Source organism: Petromyzon marinus, chromosome 78, assembly GCF_048934315.1.
Source record: "Petromyzon marinus isolate PM22_M1 ecotype Great Lakes invasive population chromosome 78, UKy_Petmar_22M1.pri1.0, whole genome shotgun sequence".
Classification (NCBI taxonomy): Eukaryota; Metazoa; Chordata; class Hyperoartia; order Petromyzontiformes; family Petromyzontidae; genus Petromyzon; species Petromyzon marinus.
The window spans coordinates 158,756-177,013 of NC_133744.1; the positions used below are offsets into that span (position 1 = coordinate 158,756).

Here is an 18,258-nt window from a genome sequence, read left to right on the forward strand (position 1 = left end):
GCTCCAGATTAGTTCCTGGTGTCAAGGAAATGGGCCCGCATCCGCTGTTCTGTCACTGCATCAGGAGGTTTCTGCTCAGGGCGAGCGTGGCTCGTGGCTGTCCCTCCACCTAAAGCCTCCCCCCCCACGCTGCCATTCAGCTCGTGGCCACAAGACAGGCAGCCTCTATGCGCTCGGAGGAAGGGCTGTCCTCCCATACAGGGGAAGAGGACGCTGAAGAAGAGATGGACACGTGCCGGGGGTGGCCCCATCGAGACCACCAGGCCTGGTCGTTGGCCGCGCGACAAGGTTCCGGTGGAGCTGCTAGTGGAGAGTAGCAATGATGGTGCACGAGGGCTTGGCAGAGGTGGGGGCTACTGCGGCCCGGCAAAGTCTCTGGTGGCGCCAGCCTCCCCAATTCCCCCCACCCTGCTCAAGTTGACGTCGCATCACGTGACATTGGTTTTGCTGACATTGTAAAATCGAAACAATGACCTTTGGTCTTCTTTTTTTTAATCTATTATAGCCAACCAACTGCCCTCGTTTGGACCTCCAAGATAAGTGCACATTGGTACACTCACACAACAGATAAAGATCCCCCCGTATTTCCTGCAACAGACTGTTGGGGCAAGTGCTGTTAGCGAGCACCTATGAAGGCTGTAACGGCACACGAGGGGGTGAGTGTACAGCACCGCGCCCGACCGCCTTTGTCTCTCTAGTGGCGATGTTCACACCGCATCATGTACTGATTTGAGGCTGAGTCGACCTAGGGGTGGTCCAGGACCGGTTCAGATAATTGTCGCTGGTGAAGGACGTGAGCGGAAATGGAATCAGGTTGCCAATTTCGTAGCTCACGCGCGCTAAGCGCTACACTACCGCTTCCCTGTGAACACTTACACATATATATACACACACATATACAGATATACCTATATAGGCCTATCTAAAAACTAATATATTGAAATACACCTCTATACAGAACACACGCACCTGTCAGTATACCAGTCTGTTTTCAGGATCAAAAATGTCCATTCAAGTGCTGGATGAGGGTTTCCATAACACCCACTACTGTCCCTCACGTTCCTTCCATGTGTAAGAGTTAGGCCTGGCGGTCAACCCTATGTCTGTGTGTGGTGGGTAGCCTCCCAGAAGTCGTAACGACTCACAAGCATGCCAAGTTTAAAAGTAGCGACAGTAGACTTGGTAGGTGACGCCACACACCAATCTGATTGGAAGGCATCGGGGTATTCAAATTAGATTGATTGGTACAAAGGGAAAAGACAGAACGATGAAAATAATTAATAAGGAAAAGTTGATAACCGTTGGGAACCAAGAAATGGGATTTGAAGAAAGTGGAGAACCGGCTAGAAAGGGGGGTACAGGATACATGAGGGGCCCGAGAGAGAGAGCTCAGCCCATATTCTGGAGTAAAGCCTCTATAAGTATTGTCTCTCTCTGTTGGCACGTTATCTTTGAATAAACCATAAAGTTGCGCGATACTTACATCATCCGAGGTCTTTTTAATTTGTAAGAAACCACGCTCCAGCTACACAAGCGTATTTCAGGAATCCATCTCCGCCGTGAATGTTATCTCAGGTACGTTCATATTGTTCGTGGCCACTTAATCTTTAACCTTGAGCAAGGATCGTCTGTTCTAGCCATATCGTGCCCTACCCAAAGCTGGCTCATATTTGTAAGCACTGCCGTAGGTATGGACACTCTGTTCTGTTGTGTTCATGACAACCACCTCAGTGCCTTCAGTTGTGACCGTGTTGTTATAGGAGCCATTGCATAACTGAATTGGGTGAAAATGGCATTGGAGGGAATTAATCAAGATACATCAACAAAACTATAGAGTAGATAAAATTGAAACATGGGAGAAAAAAATGGGAGACCCAAGTTCCTTGTCAACGCAGAGGACACATGGTCATATCCTACAGATTAAAAAGATGACCATCGGGGAGATGGAGCTAAATTTGCAGTGCTTGATGTTGCAGTAGCCTAAGGGATCGCATCAACGAGGACAGTCGGCTCCGGTACAGTTGTGATTCACACAAATCAGTGGCCTGCCCCTTAATGACCTTGAGCCACCACGTAGAGTCAACAAGTCACGCACTCAGATAGATAGGGATGCGTTTTCTTTAATGCCTGGGACATGTTAAGGAATCTGCTGAATGCATTGTTTTACCAAGTCTATAAATCTATGCAAAGGGCTGTGATCACGTAGGAATGCCTTTTTTTGCCGAAAACTTATCTTGTTTGGCACACGGCATATTTTACAACTGCAGTCATTCACAACTACATGGCGGTCTCGTCACCACGACGCTTGTGTTAGGCTTAGTGCACTTGAGCCCACGTGAAGTGTTAATGGTTGGCAGGTCACGGGAACAGACCGAGGTGCTACGGGTTGAAGAATTAAGATGATTGGCAGCTGCATCAGCTGTGTCAAACTGCTCCATTGAAATGTCTAGTGCTTCACTCGTTGTGAGCGTTGCTCCTCTGCTGTGTTTGGAGGGCGACTATCTGCACTGCCCAGTAAGCGTCCTTCACAAGCCTCCACCATAGAGGCCAATCTTGACACCCCTGGCCTGTCCACGTAACTTTACAATATCCTGCACTCCATCAGTCCATCTCTTCGCTAACCCGTGCTGCGCTTGGTTAGCACCTCAATTCGGTCAAACAGCAGTGGCTGGGCAGGTGGGTACACGGTCCAGCCAATGCAGCCACGGATTTGAGCTCCTCACAATACGACCATTTGTTTTGCAGTTTCGTGACTGAGCGGAGGACGATTTGCCTCTATGATGGTGAATGGACCCAGTGAAAGCCCATCACATATCCGATATTCGTGATCCAGGCAGCGGTATTGGTCCTCACGAATTGCAGACTCTCATTTCACGTGGTCAACCCACAAAAGTTGAATGTTTCTTGGAGCAATGTGACCAAGACGAGAACCGTCGGGTAGAGACGGTGCGGCGATGTGAGCTCGTATGCAAGAGCGAGATGGGCCGTGGTGTCACTGAAGCACCGGTGATGGCAGCGACTATGAGTGGCTGCGTGCAATTGTTATACACGATGATGATTTTAATCTTTGAAACGACAGTCATTTTTTTACGAATGACTTATGTTATTTATTCTCAATAACGTTTATTTTGGCCTTGCTCGCTTTGCCATCCTGCCCAGTACCACCTCGTTGCAATCACACCAATAACGATGATAGCAACAGCTACAACAATACAACACGGTGACTACACCTGCATAAACCACAACTTCAGCAAGTGGCAGTATCTACAGAAACAGCTTTTTTTTAATGACGGGAGTGTTGGTAGCGGTCTAGGGATTCGCGAACTGTACGAAGCTGTTAGTACGTTCGTAAGTTTAGCTGTTAGACAATAATACTTGTAACGTGAAATAAAATAAAAAAAAATAACTATCCTCCAAGAGGGTCGTTAAAACAACAAAGTTAAATTCATTTCCGGTCATGAATAGGGTATATGAACCGCCAAAACGGGTACTTTTATCGTGAAAATGTAAAGTAAATGTACTGATAATGTTAAAATAAAGATTAAAATTAGTCCGATGATTTCCAAGTAATCGGATGATACAGTAGTCTGAATTTATGCATGACACGTTTTTACAGTGTTTTTTTATTTTACAGCATTTTTTTACTCCAATTGCTGATGCGCGTGTTATCTGAAAGAGCTGACGTTATATTTTAGCGTAAGTTACGTGGCTTCGTGCATGCTCCTTAAACACAAATAGCCACTGAGATGATTCGGAGTTGCCTCCACTAACATCAGAGCGAGGAAGTAGGTGATATATTCTAATTGCTACAGCGAGAAATGTGTAAATGTCAAATGAAAAAAAAAAACCCTATCATTTTGATTAGTACTTATTAGGCGTTTAAAAAAAAAGCACTCACATAGCCCAATGTATTTGGTACCACGTTTTATACCTTTACCCACTTCATTCTTAGGCACCTCCACGCGGCTCATAGTGCTGTCACCAATGCAGGTAATGTTCGCTTGTCCGCTCTCCACAGTCCATTCGCCCAGACCACCCGCTTTCACACCTGGGCATGGTATGGCCCTCCTGCCTACCCCACCTCACATGGTACATCACCGCACCTCCCACGCTTAAAGTGCAACCGCAGAGGAGAATAAGCAGCTGGTTGCAACAGCTTCACCAGGTGTGCGCTATTTCTGACGCTAGAATTGGCTGCAGCATCTTAGTAGTTACCGAATCACCTCATTTGTATTCCTACGTTGACAACAAGTCGACAATTCATTACTTTTCCACAAACTGGTTCAAAGGTAACAGTCTACTTTGTATTCTTACTTGAAGCCCAATACGGACTCTGCAAGGATCAGACTGCAATTTAGCAATGGGTAAGGGTCTTGTTTTATTTTTAAGTTATATAGCACATATCAGATTGTGATTATTTATATTTTGTTTTCCAAAGTGATCACTCACTTTTTATGACATGCAAATATTTGTGTCACGTGTACTATAGTTTTAAGTTCACAACCAAATAAACATAAAATGCATGTTTCCAAGTCTTAGATTTATTAAGTGACTAAAACTAAATTAATGTTGACAAAAAGCATGAACATTTATCGACTTGCCACCATTATCTATATAAATAAAGAGCTCAATCTGTATGTCAAAACAAACCTCTAAGGTACTTCCAACAGGGTAAAAAAAATGAAGTTTGGTACATATGTAGCTTTTAGAAAACAAGCAACAGGGAACATCTGGAAATAAGGGATTTTTCATTGTAAGGCCCTCAAATCTCGATTTTAAGTGCTACATTAACACATTTGTGCCTGGTGTCATACAGAAACCGTTCAAAATGTAAGATTGCGTTTTTTTTTTGTTTGATAAAGCGCTAAACTGAAAATAAAATTAAAGCAAGGAGCATTGGGGTTCTATCTTTGAATGTTTTGAGATATTTCAGATTCAAGCAGCGGTTTTTGAGCGAAAATAAATCCGCATGTCATTATGTTCAAAATCTAAATAATTCGAAAAAGGTAGAATATGGGAGAGCTTTCCCTCATAGAGTATTAAGTTAACTATTTTTTATTGTATATGAAAAAGAACGGGATCTTTAAATTGAGCGGCTTCCAATGGGTACGTCTTTAAATAGAAGAAGTTATATCGAGTCTTCAACAATCTTTGTGTATTTTTTCAGATTTTTTTGGAGTAGTTGTTCATGTCTGATCGTAGATTTAAAAAAAAAATACATCAGGTTTATCTTCATATTTATTCAACACTCTTGCCTGGCGAAGACAGGCTTTATTAACTAATACGAAATAAATCTGAATTACGGGCTTGTTTATGAAGGGGGTGGCGAAGTTGAAACCCTAGGATTCCAAGAGCAGTGTTGCTCTGATGGACGAGGTGGAGCTCGCAGAAACCGAAGATGTTTAGTAAAGACCGCATAACGAAAGACCCAGAGAGTTAAAGATACTTTGAATAGGGTTTTTCCCCTTTTTTTTTCTGGCAATAAAACAGGTGTTAAGATGCTAAAACACCAAACTGAATCCTTTAACAAGGAATCATGTCTGCATTAACCACAATGCTTGTGGTCAGAATGCAAACAAAAAACATACTGTGATAATATGATGCATTGTCCTTGAAACTGACTGGTCCACACCAGAGACAGCTTGCTTTTGAGCCTCGTCATGGGGTGACCAATGAGGTCTCAATTGGTCTGCAATAACGGTGTTAGACCAGATGACGCGAGTATGTTTGCATTCTGACCACAAGCATTGTGGTTAATGCAGACACGATTCCTTGTAAAAGGTTCCAGTTTGATGTTTTAACATCTTAACACCTTATTCATATTCTTGGTTCTTTCGGTGAAGTCACGTGACTTTACCGAAAGAACCAAGAATATGAATCCCTCCAGTCACGAAAGCTTTAAATTAAAATCTTACCACCTGTTTTGTTGACAGAAAAAAAGGGGAAAAACCTATCTTCGTATTTTGGTACTGGCAAAGGAGGTCCCATGATGTACTTTGAATGCTGGATGACCGTGTTGATCTTGGAGGGTGTCAGGCTTAATGGCCGTCCCACTGCTTGGAGCTGAGATTTATAGTGCTTAAATGATGCAGTGGTGTGAAAGTTCCAATTTTTTGTCATTGTTTTGCCGATGCCTTTGCAACTGGGCTTGCTACTGCTTTTCCATTCAATTTCTACACCCGTCAACCCTTTATTAGTACCCTATGTTAGTGCAGACCAATTCAGACTGTATGGGTCGCCCCGTGCCCTTATACATATCAACGTTCATCCTACAAAGTCACTATACACTACACTTCTATACTACACTATACGCTACAATACTATACATGCAAACCTCAGTTTAACACGTAAGCTTTCGCGAACAGTTATGAATTATTATGAAATGCAAACCTGTCAACCCCTTATCAATATCATACCTTACTACAGACCAATTCAGACCTTATTAGTAACTGCGTGCCCCTTATAAATCTCAACGTTCATCCTACGAGTCCCACCATAAGGGAGAAACACGAACAAATATATATTTTTGTTGCACGTATTGAAACGGTTTTACATCGTATGGATCTGAAAACTCAATTTCCCTACTCAAAATTAAGGATACACCGTATGGGTTGACAGGTATGCTACTATACACTACACTACTATACACCACTCTGCACTACATTGTTATACACTACTCTATACACTAAACTACTGTACACTATACAACATACCTGTCATCCCCTTATCAGTGCTTACCTTATTGCAGACCAATTCAGACCTCATTGGTCACTCTGTGACCCTTATACATCCCAACGTTCATCGTACAAAGTCCCATCACAAGGGAGAAGCACAAATAAATAAATAAATTGCCCATATTTAAACGACTGTACACCGTATGGACTATATGGGTTGACAGGTCTGCATTTATTCAACCTTGTTTCATGGATTGGCACCTTTTCTTCCACCGAGCATCCCTCTGCTCTTGTTTCATTACCAATTTTCAGTTGCTTGGGCCTGACGATCTTTCTTGACCTTTGGGAGAAAAAAAGAACATCCAACTGACTTTTTTATTGTAATTATATAATAGATTAATCAGTTAATTATCTCTACGATTCATTGGCTACAATAATGCTCAAATTAACAGAGCATTGGATGCTAAACCAAGATTGAAAATCAATACTGCTGAAAGTGATTTTGTTATTAAGGCATTCAAAATACTATATATTTTGGGAATAACTGACCAACTACCAAGAGTTTTAGAAAAACTAAAAATCAGAAGTATGAGTTGGCAGTGCACGAAATTCAAAACTGGTATCTTGTCCTAATGATAAATTGCCTAAGTTATCAACAGGTGTGTTTCCGATTAATTGCTTTGGTGGCAGATTTTTTTTGTAACACTAAAATAACACCAAATAAATATAAAATACTCTCAAACAAAACTGTCGGCAGATGTGGAACATGCTTTCCAACTAGGACACTCACTTTATTTTCATAACGTTGAAGTGTTGTGTAAAACTAATTCGAGAATCTATTGCAAAAGAGATAAATACAAAATATTTTAGCCGCTCTGACAGCCACAGGCTTAGTGCGGCCAGGAAGCATATTATTAAGTAATACATCTTACAACTGTATTCCTTATAGAGGAAACACATGCTAATTGACAGATTAATAATCTTGATTTAAAGCTTTCGTGACTGCAGTAATTCATATTCTTAGTTTTTTCGGTAAAGTCACGTTGAAGAGAAACAACAAAATAACAAAATATATATAAAACAATAAAAAATTATCACGAAGTTTCGACCATAACTCAAACGGTCATCATCAGGTGTGTCGGTTTGCATAAAAAAAATTTTTTGTACCGTTTTAAAAATAAATTTATGCAAACCGACACACCTGATGATGACCGTTTGAGTTATGGTCGAAACGTCGTGAGAATTTTTTATTGTTTTATATATTTTGTTATTTTGTTGTTTCTCTTCAACGTGACTTTACCGAAAAAACTAAGAATATAGATTTGTAAATGTTGTAAATGTTGTGGATTTACTAATTGGCACATTGTTTACGTGACAAACCTTACTGGCTGTGTCGGGTGGTGAAGGGTTACGAGACGTTTATACTCACACGATCAAACCCAAAATAAGTAACATTGAAAAATACTTTAAAAAAAAAACAAGCTTTAATGAAATGTACCCTACTCGTACTGGCAGATCTCCACGACTCCAGGAAGTGGCCGCGAAGCTTGGCCACAACGTAAGGGGGCCGTGGTGATTTACAGCCAACGTCAATTGAGCGTGGACAATTAGAGCCAAGCCGAAACATGGCATGTAAAAAGATTGTTTAAAAATACTTTTTTTTATATATATATAGAATATAGTATTGACATCAGTATGACATAAGTATACCAAGTTTGCAGTCGATAGCACATTGGGAAGTGGGTTAAAATTGAGTTACAAGATTTGAGGATACGACAAAAACAACAACGGACAGATTGAGTTAAATAAAAGTGTGTAATGAAAAAAACAACCTGTTGTTACGTTTCAATACAACTTGGAAACGCCTACTCGCACTTGTGAAACGAACTGCCGGACTATTTGGTTTGGTGGAGCGATCCTCCACCCCCTGTAGTGAGTCCTCACGTCACCGCTGGGAGTGTGTACAAGCACGTGTGTGACTGTGTCTGTGTGTATGTATGTTTTTATTGACCTGGTCAATAAGGCCATCAGTAGGCCTGGGCTCTGGGTTGGTCGTCGGGCTTTTGGAGTCCCTGACCCTGTGCTGGCAATCATTAAGGACCCTAATGATGGTGAGCGGGCCCAGGTAAAACTACGTGGCCGGGAGTCAGAGCCATTCCCTGTGCACCTTGGGGTGCGACAGGGATGTTCTCTGGCTCCCACATTTTTAAACATATTTTTCGACCACGTAGTTCGTGAAGCCTTTGATGGCTGTACCAGATAAATTTCCATCTAGTACAAATACAATGGGAGGCTGATCGATGCATGGGTGCGGTCAAGGGATGGCACCTTATTGGTCAACCACGTTACGTATGCTGACGATCTGGTGATTGCTGTTCACTCAGAGGAGGAGTTGGAGGCGCTTCTGCTGAAACTGGAGTGTGCCACTACCATCAGCCCCACCAAAACTAAGCACCTGCCTGGGTATTTTGTATCATCGGGCATTCCACTGCTACAACTCCCAATCGGTGATGGGGCAGTTGTGGAGTGAGTGTGAGAGTTTCCCATACCTGGGCAGTGTGCTCATGATCGGCTCCGGTTTGACAGCAGAGGTCTCACTCAGAATCAGTCAAGCGGCATTATATTTTCATCGGTTGCATAAAGCTGTGTGGAAGCTACCTGGTCTGTCGCTCCGCACGAAGCTTCAAGTCTTCTCGGCCACGGTCATTCCCTACCTTCTCTACACTTGCGAAACGTGGATGCCTCTAATGGAGCATTTTCGCTGATTGGAAACATTTAGGCTGGCCTGCCTACGATCCATCTTGGGTTTAACCAGGCTGGATTGTGTGAGGAGCTCACAAATTCGTGAGAGATCTTGGCAGAGTGCATCGGTGAGCTCCTCTGGCAGGCAAGGCTGCGTTGGCTGGGTCATGTAGCCCGCATGCCCGGTCACTGCATGCCTAAACAGCTTTTGTTCGGCTGGATAGAGGGGGCTAAATGGGCGCGGCACGGGCTAGCGAAGAGGTGAAGTGATGTGGTACAGGAGGATGTGGAGCTGAGTGGACTTGCCGATGACTGGTACCAGCGGTGTCAAGATCGGCCTCTGTGGAGGAGGCTCGTGAAGGACGCTGCTGGGCAGTTGGAGGCAGTCGCCCTCCAACAACAACGGAGGGTGGAGGAGCGACGCTCACAACAACGAGCAAAAGCGCCGGGTGGCTAAAGCACAGCAGGTTGGCACAGTAGGGGGCACAGGTGGTGCATCAGCCAGTCATCTCAGTCAGTCGACCCGTGGCACCTGGGTCTGCCCCGTGACCTCCTGCCAGCGGGCGTTCGACACTTCACATGGCCTCAAGGTGCACATGGCCTGGCACAAGCGTCGTGTTGATGTCACTGCCACTTAGTGGCGAATGTCAGTTGTTGTATGTATGTGTCTGGGGAGCGGATAGCACACTACAGTACACACCTGGCAACCCGTGTTCGATTCCCATTCACGACCAACACCAGTGACGATTATCTGAACCGGTCCTGGGCCTCCCCTCGGTCGACTCCGCCTCAAATGAGTACCTGGTGCGGTGTGTAAACAACACCAATAGGGAGACAAAGGCGGCTGGGCGTGGTGTTGGCAACCCATCGTGTACAGTGTCGGCCTTCATAGGTGCTCGCTAACAGCACTTGCCCCAATAGTCTGCTAAGACTTTACGGGTGATCTTTGTATGTGTCAGGATTGATAGTGTATCAGGTTAGCGCTACACTGGTCTCACAAACCCCGTGACCCGAGTTCGATTCCCCCTCATGCCCAATACCGGTGACGATTATCTGAACCGGTCCTGGGCCACCCCGAGGTCGACTCAGCCTCAAATAAGTACCTGGTACGGTGTATAAACATCACCACTAGGGAGACTAAGGCGGTCAAGTGTGGTGCTGCCCACCCACCTACTTGTATGCCGATAAGGCCTGAAGATGCGATTCTAGCTAACAGCACTTTCTCCAACAGTCTGTTAAGGCTCTCCAGGGGATCTTTGTCTTTGTGTGCGCTTGCAAAAGTGTGTGTATGTCCAGTGGCGTTATTTCACACGGACAACTTATTCTTTTCTCCTGTATCACTTTATTTGTACAGAACTCCTCGCAACTCATCCTTTTGTACTGCTCTTCTGCAATGCTCCGCTCGCTGTCTCTCGCTCTGCTAGCCTGCTACATTGCCCTCTGCCAGCATCTCCACTGCTAGCTTCTCGCCATACACTCTGCTAGGTCCTCCACTGCTAGCCTCTCAATATACACTCTGCTAGCTGCTCCATTGCTAGCCTCTCACTATACACTCTGCCAGCCTCTATACTGCTAGCCTGTCTCACATTCACTCCTCCAACCTCGCCCTTGCCTCCAGCGGGGGATCAGTCAACACCGCTGGAGAGGACGAGGTGTGGCGAGTGGGGTCCCGGACTTCTCGTGAATTCACTCTTGTCTTCACTCCAAACCAACTCCACTCCTCTGCCTCACACCTTCCCCTTTAATGCTCCTTCTCATTGAGTGCCCCCAGATGGCCTTCATTAAGCCGGCATCCTCCCCACGCCTCACGCACGTGTTCTCCCCACGCACGTGTTCTCCCCCACGTGTTCTCTCCCACGTGTTCTCCCCCACGTGTTCTCCCCCACGTGTTCTCCCCCACGTGTTCTCCCCACGCACGTGTTCTCCTCACCCACGTGTTCTCCCCACCCACGTGTTCTCCCCACGCCTCACGCACGTGTTCTCCCCACGCACGTGTTCTCCCCCACGTGTTCTCTCCCACGTGTTCTCCCCCACGTGTTCTCCCCCACGTGTTCTCCCCCACGTGTTCTCCCCACGCACGTGTTCTCCTCACCCACGTGTTCTCCCCCACGTGTTCTCCCCACGCACGTGTTCTCCCCCACGTGTTCTCCCCCACGTGTTCTCCTCCCCCACGTGTTCTCCTCCCCCACGTGTTCTCCCCCACGTGTTCTCCCCCACGTGTTCTCCCCCACGTGTTCTCTCCCACGTGTTCTCCCCCACGTGTTCTCCCCCACGTGTTCTCCCCCACGTGTTCTCCCCCACGTGTTCTCCCCCACGTGTTCTCCCCCACGTGTTCTCTCCCACGTGTTCTCCCCCACGTGTTCTCCCCCACGTGTTCTCCCCCACGTGTTCTCCCCCACGTGTTCTCCCCACGCACGTGTTCTCCCCACGCACGTGTTCTCCCCACGCACGTGTTCTCCCCCACGTGTTCTCCCCCACATGTTCTCCTCCCCCACGTGTTCTCCTCCCCCACGTGTTCTCCCCACGCACGTGTTCTCCCCACGCACGTGTTCTCCCCCACGTGTTCTCCTCCCCCACGTGTTCTCCCCCACGTGTCCTCCCCCACGTGTTCTCCCCTACGTGTTCTCTCCCACGTGTTCTCCCCCACGTGTTCTCCCCACGCACGTGTTCTCCCCACGCACGTGTTCTCCCCACGCACGTGTTCTCCCCACGCACGTGTTCTCCTCACGCACGTGTTCTCCCCCACGTGTTCTCCCCCACGTGTTCTCCCCCACGTGTTCTCCCCACGCACGTGTTCTCCCCCACGTGTTCTCCCCCACGTGTTCTCCTCACCCACGTGTTCTCCCCACGCACGTGTTCTCCCCACGCACGTGTTCTCCCCACGCACGTGTTCTCCCCACGCACGTGTTCTCCCCCACGTGTTCTCCCCACCCACGTGTTCTCCCCACGCACGTGTTCTCCCCACGCACGTGTTCTCCCCACGCACGTGTTCTCCCCACGCACGTGTTCTCCCCACGCACGTGTTCTCCTCACCCACGTGTTCTCCCCCACGTGTTCTCCCCATCATCTCCACTATCTCTCGCCTCCGTGGCGCCTACTCCGCGTTTGAATTTGCAGCCAGCCAATCACTGCCTCTTTCCCGAATTGCTGGCGTCTCTGTGCCTGCACCTGCTTATCCTGAGCTGACCTCACTGTCTGCAACCCCGTACATAATTCAACCGCTGTTTTCAAACCATGCGCGCATTACATATGTATTCGGAACGGAACCCCTTCGTAAGTCGGGGACTGAAAAATCCTCGCAGACGTTCCACGGGTTAGTGCTAGTTGAAAATTAATGTTTCACATATGTTGCGTGCTAAAAAAAATGGACTAAAATAAAAAAAATGTCTAGACAGACAAAGTAACAAAATTACCACTTGCTCCATTATAGTATCGAGTGTGCCTTTCCTTTACAATTATGTACACTTGTTCATTTGTTTTGCAGGAAACGGTCTAATGAAAAAACCCTGGCGTGAAGTGGATTTCTCCCCCAGGTATATCTTCTTCTTCTTCTTCCGCGCGTATGTTCCACTCATGTGGGGTCTCTGTCCTTGCCAGCCTTCTCCACACTGCCCTGTCCTGCGCCATCTCTCTTTCCGCTCCTCGGACAACTATGGTCCGATTGTACCACATCGTCCCTCCACCTATTCTTCTGCCTCCCTCCTCTAGATCTCTTTCCTTCTCCATGCATTACATGCACCTTCTGACCCACATCATTTTCCTGTTGTCTCTCCACACGATCGAACCACACCAGTTATTTTTCTCTCTCATCTTCTCTGTCATTTCTACCACCGCGATTCTTCCTCTAAATTTTTCATTTCTCACCGTGTCTTTCCTTGTTAAACCAAACATCCACCGCAGCATCCTCATCTGTGTGACTGCTTACTCGTTTCTTATTCTTTCTCGTGTCTTCACAAGATACATCTCTATGCTTCTAATATCATCTGATTACAATTCCAGGCTGATTATGTCATGCGTGCACACATCTGGGTGTGTGATGGGCAGCTGAGACATCTGGGCATAGTAGTAGGGGAGGTAGCGTGCATAATTCATCCATGGGATCATTGCTCGAATGCTTGCCAAGTGTAGCATCCAGTCTCCCTCTCTGGATGCTCGTATTAGCCCCAACAAGATTTCAACCATGTCCAAATAGGACGTCCAGAAGGTCGAGAGGCTGCCGTTTCTATCTCTGAGGAACTCGCGGTAGACTGCAAACAGTTCCATGATGCGTGTACATGAGCTGTTCTCGAGGACCTCCTTCAAAGCAGCTTGTGAGACTTCTTTCCCAAGGTTGGCAATGATCCTCAGTGTCTCATCCAGGTAAACCGTATCGTTTATGCGAGTTGCTTACAACCAGGACAGGACACCATCCCATGTCATTCGCATGAGAGCTTAGTACAGGAGTTTTGTGTAGTCGCACTGCCCTGTTGTACTTGCGGCCATCCATAACACCTCCAGGGAATATTTTGAATACAGTCAGAAGATAGAGATCTTCAAACACCATACAGATGGAGACAATGATCATCCAACATCCACGTTGTTGGGCTGGTCATGACGTCTGGAGGGATGACTTCGGAAACAAGTTTTATTATCTCGGCTCCATTAAGGAATGAACTAAAGAGGGAAGAAAATGTCCTTCAAATAGTTCTCAATGCCGACACGACGTGCTACATGAACTACAGCTCGTAGGAGAATGTTGCACAGTATCGTTACGGGTGGGGTAGGAGTCTGCTGCTGAACAAAACCTCACCTTTGAAACCATATGACGACAACAGGTATAGGAAAAACTGGAGTGGCATAAATAGCAGCGTGGCTTCAGACTGAATCAACAACCCGGGGCCCGAAATCCAACTCAAAAACACCTGGTGCCCGAGCTGTAACAGTGTCCGTCAATCCTAGATTGGTCTTGACCATCTTCGGACCCACAAAAAAAGGACAATGAAGACTTGTGCATTTATCTTGCTATAATCTTGTCTTCACGCTAGCCTAGATGTCCACTGTAATCCACACAGGGAGTTATTATTATTATTATGATTTCAAGGACCCAAATGTACTGACTAAACAAATACACTACAATGTGACAACGTACTGTGACTAGTACTGGCAGTGTCACTCGACTCCCGTGTGAGTAATTATTGAGATATTGTACTCCCCTCCAATTCCTCTGCGCTCTCGTTTTATACAAAGCCCCGAGCCATTGATAGTCAATGGGAGACGAGCTCTCCACGAATCCGTTACACTTCGTGGCCTAGATAATTGCTCATAATCAGAACTTTGCACACGGTTTCAGGCAATCAGCTACTTGATTTGAAAAGCATGCAGAATTGACCAATGATGAGATGAGTAATTCCCTGTCCATACACGGCAAATTGTAATTATTGCGAGCAAGGTGGTAATAATTAACTCCTGAATAATCATCCACTTCTATGACGCCTCATTGGTGTGCATACATCTATAATGAATGAGGGTTGCAACCGCGAGGCAACGCTCAAATATGGCAGTCATCCCAAGATCAGCATGGACGAACGGTGCCTACCCTCTGAATAGTTAATGCACTATGGCACAGATTCAGTAAGTATTTCCTGGAAAAAAAAGCATAATAGAGGTTTGGTTGTTTAAGAAACGTAACCCATTGTTTCAACTGCCACGCCAGAGGTGGCATCGAAACAGCAACCTCTAAAATGTAAGTTTAGTGCGATTACCATTACACCACAACAGCTCCCTTCCTTTCTCATATTGAAATTGTAAAACATATTGCGTGTATTCCTCTAGTAACGAGTAGTTATCAGCTTATTTTTCATATTGTTGTCATGAATGAAAAACAAACAACCTAACAACCATAATGTTTGCAAATGAATCCAATGTATAAACATTGTGGCACAGCAACATTCCTAAATATGAACTTTCAGTTATTGTTGATATTTACAAAATATGATATAATTTGAACTCTTCATTTTACTATAAATATATGTGTATTCTTCTTTCATCCAGAAACATGGATACTTTGAAGAACAAGCTAATTAACTATAATTCCCCAAATAAAGGCATTCCTGCCAACATCTTGCTGCTGGGAAGGTCTGGCCATGGAAAGTCAAGCTTAATCAACACTTGGGAAACAGCAATAAGTGATCGAATTAGATCACGTGCAGTAACGGCTTCGACCAAGGGTTCAAGTACAACTCAACATGTAAGTATTGTAATAACTGTAGAAGTCGTGGAGTCTTATTATGTTTGTTTACAATTAGACTCTTGTCATCAATAACATGAAATGCATACGCTTTAATTTGAAGATATCATGTATGCTTTGATATCTTACACGGATCCAGCCGTTACTTTGAAAAAAATTGAATGTCATCACAACGATAGAATACTTCATCCTCGGTATTATGGCTATCATTAAAATGTTGGAGAATCTGTCAACAATATTTTTTTACAAACGCAATTGTTATTTTAAATATGGCAGACATGTCGAGGTTGAGATTGTTAAATGACACGTAAATTCGTGGTTATCTGCGACTTCTCTGGCCTATTGGGCAATGTCCCTCGCGAATTGAGAAGTGAAGTATGTTTGAAGGCTGCAATGAAGCCTCCACGCTCTCTGACGTGGGGTGTTATAGATGGAATGAGGTGAGCCAGTCCACTTTCTCCCAGTTAGCCGAAACACGTCCAACATCAGCCGTGGTCCGGGGTCTCTAGGGGTGTGTCTGGACTCCATAACCGAACCAGTAATAGCAGCTGCAAGAGTCATGGTCCAGAATTCCCCTCGGCATCAGGAGAGGGAGGAACGTTGCCAACCCCCATCCGCGAGCGATCATAAAATTGTCACTTTCAATCTTCATCAACAACCTGAGACCAGGCTCTTTGTGGGTTCGAAATGGAATCGAGAGTTGACGCCCGCAACCGCAGTGGAAGAATGACCGGCGCATCTTACAAATGACAATCTGATGGCGAGTTCAGCTCCACCATAAGCCCGCATGCGCTAGTCCAGCTGATGTACTTAGACCTGGTATGCATCCATGATGTTGCGTGGATGTGCTAATGCCATCACAGCGTGTTGGTTATTATAAGGCCATGGAGAACACAGAAGACCAGCAGCCTTCCACCATTGTTATTGAGCTGATCCGACCAATGTTTTCCAATACCTCCAGCCAAGGTAGCTGCGTTTTTATGTCACAGGATGACCCTATCCTGAGGGTCCACTTTCGACGAGCACCTGGGACTGGAGGTCAATGAAAGGCATCTGGCTCATTTGCCTTCCCTGTTTCCCTCCACGAAATGTTTCGGTCTTTCGGTAAATTAACGTAGATAAGTTGAAAGAAAATAACAAAAAAACTATGACGTTTCGATCACAACACAAGCGATCGTCATCAGGAGGAACAAAGGAGTAAAGCTGCTGAGGCAGACTGTTTTAAAGATTTAAAATGGGTGTAGCCCAAAGGGTCATAAACAAAGTGGGCAGGGCTAGTGATGTTAATGTGAGAAATTAGACTGTTAATGTAAGTTCGCAGAACCTCTGCCGCATCGGCGTGCGAGGTGGCTGTGTTAGTTTGAGAAATTTAACCTGTTAATGTAAAATCAGAGAGCCGAAGGTATGGTGTAAACATCACAGCCAGTTATGACTTAAACTGGTTAATAACGTCCTTCCAAAGATTGCTCAGTGTGTACCCATCTTCTCGGTTGAAATTGCTTCTGTGTCTATATATATATGGATGGATTCATGAACGAATCTTTGTTGATAGCCAGTGGGTGTGCAAAGTACCTTCGACCTAACCAAAAACCTCTATTATTGATACCTTCGTCGGAGAAATCAATTTCGTGCGAGCCCACCGCATTAAAACAATGATTAGCCACAGCCGAGGTATTGGTCCTACCGTGTTTTAGATCTGCCTTATGTTCACGAACATGGTCCAAGACATGACGCTTAGTTTCCCCAATGTAATTACTGCCGCAGACACGGCTTAGTTTGTAGACGCCGGTGTCTACAAACTAAGCTGTGCCGGCCTTCAAGTTAGAAACCGCCGTCTTGATCGCCATTATTTTATTGGTAAAGAACGTCGCATGTACTGTGCACAGACCGGGTTGACCAGCTGATGGCTAGTTGTTGCATTGCAGTCGATGATGTTGTTGCTGCTGCTGTTCTTGGTGCTGCAGTTGAATCTATTGCTGCTGTGGTGGATTCTATTGTCTTCCATTGTTTCTGTTGATGCTGTTATTCTTGTTGCTATTGCAGATGCCTTTGATCAACGCTAGCTAAGACCCACTGGGCGGTGCAGAATGTAGCATTATGTCCTTCTGCTCTCAAATAATTGTATTGTCCAGGTTTTACTTGAAGAGCGGTGGTCCAGTCCAAGGCTGTGTGAATTGTAAAAGCTACATGTTGGTGTTCTCGTAATGGGATAACGCTTTTGATCACTATCTTTGATCAACGCTTTTGACCAAGCACCGTTGATCGATGCCTTTGTTGCGTGTGATTGGAATGCTGTGTGATCAAAATTCCCTGTATGTCATTGAATGATGTGTGATTGAAATGTTGTTTATGATTGAATTGCTGCGTGTGTGTGTGTGATTCATCTATTGTGTGTGTGATTTAATTTCTGTATGATCGAAATGCCATGTATATGAATCGAATGCTGTGTGTGTGATTGAAATGCTGTGCGTTTGGTTAAATGCTGTGTGATTTGAATGCTGTGCAATCGGAATCATTCTCCACCTATCAATCCGCCGTATTTTTTGTCCCTTCTGCCATCGAAGTCGCTAACTTTTTCACATCTAAAATCGACTCCATCCATTCCTAATTTTCTTT

At 45.4% G+C, this 18,258-nt stretch overlaps 1 long non-coding RNA gene across 4 annotated transcripts in view; it reads left to right on the forward strand.

Annotated features, from left to right (window-relative positions):
* Positions 1 to 588: 588 nt before the first annotated feature.
* Positions 589 to 18,258, forward strand: part of LOC116957603 (uncharacterized) — a 46,790-nt gene continuing 29,120 nt past the window's right edge. Inside the window, exons 1-3 of one of the 4 annotated variants that reach the window (XR_012930955.1) lie at positions 589 to 656; positions 12,901 to 12,949; positions 15,447 to 15,642. This is a non-coding gene — a long non-coding RNA (uncharacterized LOC116957603). Of the gene's footprint in view, positions 657 to 4,147; positions 4,365 to 12,900; positions 12,950 to 14,928; positions 15,139 to 15,446; positions 15,643 to 18,258 lie in introns of those variants that run through there. The other 3 variants (XR_012930954.1, XR_004405208.2, XR_012930956.1) reach the window with 3 other exon arrangements.